We start from the raw sequence: 7,170 nt of genomic DNA on the forward strand, positions 1-7,170 counted from the left end.
GACCAACCGTCTTTTACAAAATTTGAAGATACGAGTGCGCCATAAAGAACTCATTAATTGGATTCCCAAATCTAATGAATTAAGTATGATTTATGTGTGATCGTCGTAGCTCTAGTCTTTATTTTTTTTTTTTATCATACTTAACTGACTTCAACTTTCACACAGACTAAAAAGTCCAAAGCTACATACATTCTAACTGAGCTGAATTTAGGTATCTGTGGAAACGTAACAAAGCCTTTCTTTTTCTTTATAATATTGTACTTTATCCTAATCAGATTTTATTCAATTCATAAGATTTTATTCATCATTTATGAAAATTTGATAAAGAAAGCAAGAAAAAAAGGGAAAATTATTACGAATAGTGTCCTCTAATGATGAACAAGTATGGGCACATTCGCTCATAGAAAATGGCATTCACTTCCCCATTGCGTATTGGTACTTATCGAGTATAGAATAAATCTGCTTCTCTTTGTTCCTACGAACAAAATTGTTCCATTATTACCAACAGAATAGAACAAATATGAACCCTTGCGTTGAAATAATTTACTAAAACTAAATAGGGGGTCCATAACATAGTCATAGTATAGTCTTTTACAATGCAATAAAGTTACATAGTGTCTTTTTTCTTTCATAAAGGGGTATTTCCATGGGTTTGCCTTGGTATCGTGTTCATACCGTTATATTGAATGATCCCGGACGGTTGCTTTCTGTTCATATAATGCATACAGCTTTGGTTGCTGGTTGGGCCGGTTCGATGGCCCTGTATGAAATAGCAGTTTTTGATCCTTCTGACCATGTTCTTGATCCAATGTGGAGACAGGGTATGTTCGTTATACCCTTCATGACTCGTTTAGGAATAACCAATTCCTGGGGCGGTTGGAGTATCACGGGGGGGACTATAACTAATCCGGGTATTTGGAGTTACGAAGGTGTGGCTGGAGCGCATATTTTGTTTTCTGGGTTGTGCTTTTTGGCAGCTATCTGGCATTGGGTATATTGGGATCTCGAAATATTTTGTGATGAACGTACAGGAAAACCCTCTTTGGATTTGCCCAAGATCTTTGGAATACATTTATTTCTTGCAGGTGTGGCTTGCTTTGGTTTTGGTGCATTTCATGTAACAGGCTTGTATGGTCCTGGCATATGGGTGTCCGATCCTTATGGGCTAACAGGAAAAGTACAATCTGTAAATCCATCGTGGGGTGTGGAGGGTTTTGATCCTTTTGTTCCGGGAGGAATAGCCTCTCATCATATTGCGGCAGGGACTTTAGGCATATTAGCAGGTCTATTCCATCTTAGCGTCCGCCCGCCCCAACGTCTATACAAAGGATTGCGTATGGGCAATATTGAAACTGTCCTTTCCAGTAGTATCGCTGCTGTCTTTTTTGCAGCTTTTGTTGTTGCCGGAACTATGTGGTATGGTTCAGCGACTACTCCCATCGAATTATTTGGGCCTACTCGTTAGCAATGGGATCGGGGATACTTCCAACAAGAAATATATAGAAGAGTCAGTGCTGGATTAGCCGAAAATCAAAGTTTATCAGAAGCTTGGGCTAAATTTCCTGAAAAATTAGCCTTTTATGATTACATCGGAAATAATCCGGCAAAAGGGGGATTATTTAGGGCGGGTTCAATGGATAACAGGGATGGAATAGCGGTTGGATGGTTAGGACATCCTATCTTTAGAGATAAAGAAGGCCGTGAACTTTTTGTACGTCGTATGCCTACCTTTTTTGAAACATTTCCGGTCGTTTTGGTAGACGGAGACGGGATTGTTAGGGCCGATGTTCCGTTTCGAAGGGAAGAATCTAAGTATAGTGTCGAACAAGTTGGTGTAACTGTTGAGTTCTACGGTGGTGAACTCAATGGAGTCAGTTATAGTGATCCTGTTACTGTCAAAAAATATGCTAGACGCGCTCAATTGGGGGAAATTTTTGAATTAGATCGTGCTTCTTTGAAATCTGATGGTGTTTTTCGTAGCAGTCCAAGGGGTTGGTTTACTTTTGGACATGCTTCATTTGATTGTATTCATGCCTGACAAGGGTTTATGTACAAAGAACGGGCAAACCCTTATGGGTTGTATCCGAAGACATGGAAAGAGATGTTTTTATGTCAGCAACAGAGGCCCAAGCTTATGGAATTGTTGATCTTGTGGCGGTTGAATGACAATAACCTGGATTTCGCGTCAATTATGAAATGAACCCTGCCGAGTTGAATATTATTATTCTATGGAATCTTTTTTATTATTCTATTGAATAAAAGTAATTGATAATTATCCGGTTAGGATCGATCTAAACCAGCCCATTATGTATATGATTCAACATGCCAACGATTAAACAACTTATTAGAAATACAAGACAGCCAATTAGAAATGTCACAAAATCCCCCGCGCTTCGGGGATGCCCTCAGCGCTGAGGAACATGTACTAGGGTGTATGTGCGACTCGTTCAGATCATGAACTAGAACAAAGGAAAGAGAACAATGTTCGAATATCAATGATCAAATAGGATATAACGGAAAAACAAACTAGATTTCCTATCTAAAAATGGATGATATCCCTTTTATTTTGTATGAAATTTATGGTTTCTGTTGGTGTAAATCCACTCACCTCAATTCAAAATGAGAAGCAATTCTCCATTGGTAGCAAATGGTTATCCATTAAGCGGAGGAAATCTTAGTTAACATAGACCTCTCTTGCAAGAACGGACTAACAGGGTCAGTTACCCAGCCAACCTTCATAATTAAATACCGTTACTGTATAGGTAGAGCTTGTTGTGAAAGACCTATTACTGGATAATTCATGGGTAGAGCCGAAGAATGTGAACTATACAAGTTAGCAATAACATTGATTAAATGAAGTAAAGGCTCCGGTGTATAGAGAAGACCTCACCGTTGAAGAAGTAACCATAGAAACGATGGAATCCACTATTTCTTTATCATTACTTTGATTTTTTAATACCTGGTATAGTCAAATTTCGTATTTCGAGGTGAAATGTCTAGAAAAAATCAAAAATTGTGGTTGGGAAGGTTATAGTAGCCAAAGCCATTGGAATTCTTAGTTTATACATTGGAAAAATCAGTTTTGTTATTAATATACTAGGAAAGGGGCAAAAGAATAACTGAAAGAAAGGAAATCTATTAGTTATTCGTTAAAGTTTCATTTATTCAATGACCAGAATTAGACGGGGATATATCGCTCAGAGACGTAGAACAAAAATTCGTTTATTTGCATCAAGCTTTCGGGGGGCTCATTCAAGACTTACTCGAACTATTACTCAACAATAAATAAAATCTTTGGTTTCGGCTCATCGGGATAGGGATAGGAAAAAATTCCATTTTCGTCGTTTGTGGATCACTCGAATAAATGCAGCAATTCGCGAAAGGGGGGTATGCTATAGTTATAGTAGATTAATAAATGATCTGTACAAGAGACAGTTGCTTCTTAATCGTAAAATACTTGCACAAATAGCTATATCAAATAGGAATTGTCTTTATATGATTTCCAATGAGATTATAAAAGAAGTAAGTTGGAAGGAATCCACCGGTTAAACGGAGTTGCCCGGAGAATGAACTCCGGGAAGGTCGAATAAAAAAGAAAATAAAAATGAATAGAATATGAGAAAATATGAGAAAAGAAAGTAGTCAAAATAAAAATGAATCAACACATTCAAAAAAAAAATTTCTTCTTCCCAGATTCTTCTTTTTTTTCTTATGACACGAGAATTCAATCCGGATTCTTGGATTTTGACCACAAAATAGAAATCCGTGTTTGAGTTCGGATGGGGGTTTGAATTCAAGTTAATAAAGAGTAAACCTACCTTTTTCTGCCTCTAAGACTAGTAGTTCTAGTGGTCGACTCAGTTCTTTCAAATTGTTTCTCATTATTAAGAAAAGGTAACAAAGATAAAAATACGAGCTTGTTTTATAGCAATAGTAATTAATCGTTGTTGTTTCAAGGTCAATCTATTTACTCGTCTAGATAATATTTTTCCTTGTTCACTAATAAATCGACTAATTAAACTCATGTTTTTATAATCAATTCGATCCCCCGATTGGATCGGGGGCAAACGCTTACGAAAAGATCGCTTGGATTTAAGAAAAGTTCGCTTGGATTTATCCATGGTTTGGTTAGTTTATTTCTTATCCCTAAAATCTTATTTCAGCCGGATCTATAATTAGAATAAATAAATAGGATTTGGTTTGTTTATAATTATTTTTAACTATGTTAAATATGTTATATATATAATGTCATTTTTCCCTTTCCTTGCCTTGTAAGATTAAGATAAGGGCGCAAGTACTCGCTTCAATCTATTTCTTTATCTCCACGTGAATCGTATGTTTGTAACAATATGGACAGAATTTTCGTAACTCCAATCGATTAGGCGTATTGTGCCGGTTCTTTTGAGTAATATATCTGGAAATGCCCGTTGATTCCTTATTAACAGAAAAAAGGATTGATCAAATTTTATTGAGTCTGACTCATAGTGATCATTTATCAAAGAATGACTTTGGTTATCAAATGATTGAACAACCGGGAGCAATTTACTTACGAGACTTAGTTGACATTCATAAAAAGTATCTAATGAATTATGAGTTCAATACATCCTCTTTAGCAGAAAGACGGATATTTCTTGCTCATTATCAGACAATCACTTATTCACAAACTTCGTGTGGGGCTAATAGTTTTCATTTACCATCTCATGGAAAACCCTTTTCGCTCCGCTTGGCCTTATCTCTCTCTAGGGGTATTTTAGTGATAGGTTCTATAGGAACTGGACGATCTTATTTGGTCAAATACCTAGCGAAAAACTCCTATCTTCCTTTCATTACGGTATTTCTGAACAAGTTCCTGGATAAAAAGTTTCAAGGTTTTGACGATATTGATGCTAGTGACGATATTGATGCTAGTGACGATATCCTTGATATGGAGCCGGAACTGCTAACTAGCATGAATGCGCTAACTATGAATATGATGCCTGAAGATGAAGACCTACTTTATATCACCCTTCATTTCGAATTAGCAAAAACAATGTCTCCCTATCTCAATAAAGTTTATGATTGGTTTGAAGAGTGTCTCGAGATTCAGGCGATTGCGGATGATATAACTAGTAAATATGTTCCTCCTCATGTAAACATATTTTATTTTCTAGGGGGGATTACGCTTACTTGTATTTTAGTACAAGTGGCTACAGGATTTGCTATGACCTTTTACTACCGTCCGACCGTTACTGATGCTTTTGCTTCTGTTCAATACATAATGACTGAAGCTAATTTTGGTTGGTTAATCCGATCAGTTCATCGATGGTCGGCAAGTATGATGGTCCTAATGATGATCCTACATGTATTTCGTGTATATCTCACCGGTGGATTTAAAAAACCGCGCGAATTAACTTGGGTTACAGGTGTGGTTCTGGCTGTATTGACTGCATCTTTTGGTGTAACTGGTTATTCTTTACCTTGGGACCAAATTGGTTATTGGGCCGTGAAAATTGTAACGGGTGTACCTGACGCTATCCCTGTAATAGGATCACCTTTGGTAGAATTATTGCGCGGAAGTGCTAGTGTGGGACAGTCCACTTTGACTCGTTTTTATAGTTTACATACTTTCGTATTGCCACTTCTTACTGCCGTATTTATGTTAATGCACTTCCCAATGATACGTAAACAAGGTATTTCTGGTCCTTTATAGATACATAGAAGATATAGCATAGATATTTTGAATTCATCATTTATCACTTGGGGTAAGAACTATAGTATTTTATTGCTATAAGTATGGATTATTGAAAAGAATAAGACATGTATTTTGATATTTCCCTTGAACTCCGCAATATTTTTGATTTGCATCAATAGTTGAAGGGATTTTTCCGAAGATAAAATGGATTATGGGAGTGTGTGACTTGAACTATTGATTGGTCTGTGCAGATATGTGCCTTTTTTCTATTTATTTATCTGCCACGTTTGAATTCACAACCAAATGTGTCTTTGTTCCAACCATCACGTAAGCCCATACGGAGGATAGGCTGGTTCGCTTAAAGAAAATCTTTTCTATGATCAGATACGAATCATGTCATACATGAGCAGGCTCCGTAAGATCTAGTTCACTTAACTTCAGATTATTTAATAGTATAGTATAAAATGCATTCATTTCCTCTGCATTGGCGCAATCTATGATACTATCGGAGTAAAAAAGGGGTCTAAAGAAGAACAGAAACTGGGCTGTATTAGTAACAAGTAAATCCTTTGGGTGTTTATAAAAGGTCTCTAAAATTTTGGGGATAAACACCAATCCTAAGGTCTGAGACGACCCAAAAAGCAATTGATCAGATCACGATCTAGTTTATAAGCCTACTTGGGTATTGAGTATTTATTTGTAAGAACTTCATTTTTTGCACTTGATAGTTTCAACTCCAGAAAAAGGAATCCAGTCAAATTTTTATTTTACTTACATAAAAGCATCTATATATCGTTATATACGGGTGTCTAGATACCACAGTTGATTATATTGAGTATGTTTGGCCTATTTTAATGAATGATCAAATTAGATGCATATGGGGCCGGGTCCAACAATTTAATTAGAGCCTATTTCTGTTTTTTTGAAGAACAAGAGATTATATATAAAGGACATGTATATATTGAAAAACTACTAGAGATGGAAAAACCATGAAAACTCATTATGTGGCAAATATTTTGCCACATACACTTTTCATATTCTTTTTATTTAAATAAAAATAAAAAAGGACAATTTGGTAATTTTATTTGTTTCTACACCAACAACTATCAATGTCAATTATATCTATCTCCCTGGTTTTCATTTTTCTTTTCTTTTTTTTCAATCATTTATTCTTTATAATTTCTTATTTTCACTTGAGACAATTAAAACATACTATTAATTAGTTTGAAACTTAATGTCATGGCTCATAAATAAAATAAAAAAGATGTTGAATTTGACAAATTAAATTTAATTGAAAATAAATTAGTAAAGACGAATCTTGAATATGTACTTATATACTTTATTAAAATATGAATTTTATTTAAAACATGTAAACTTTGTTAAAAATATTGTTCTCTTTTTTAAAAATTAGTAAAGACGAACCTTAAAGATGTACTTATATACTTTAAAAGACGTTAAATTCGTTCTAAACATAGTTAAATTATTTAAAAAAAACCTGT

Source organism: Bidens hawaiensis, unplaced genomic scaffold, assembly GCF_021521415.1.
Source record: "Bidens hawaiensis isolate Kalapana, Puna unplaced genomic scaffold, B.hawaiensis_p1.1 tig00032368_1, whole genome shotgun sequence".
NCBI lineage: Eukaryota > Viridiplantae > Streptophyta > Magnoliopsida > Asterales > Asteraceae > Bidens > Bidens hawaiensis.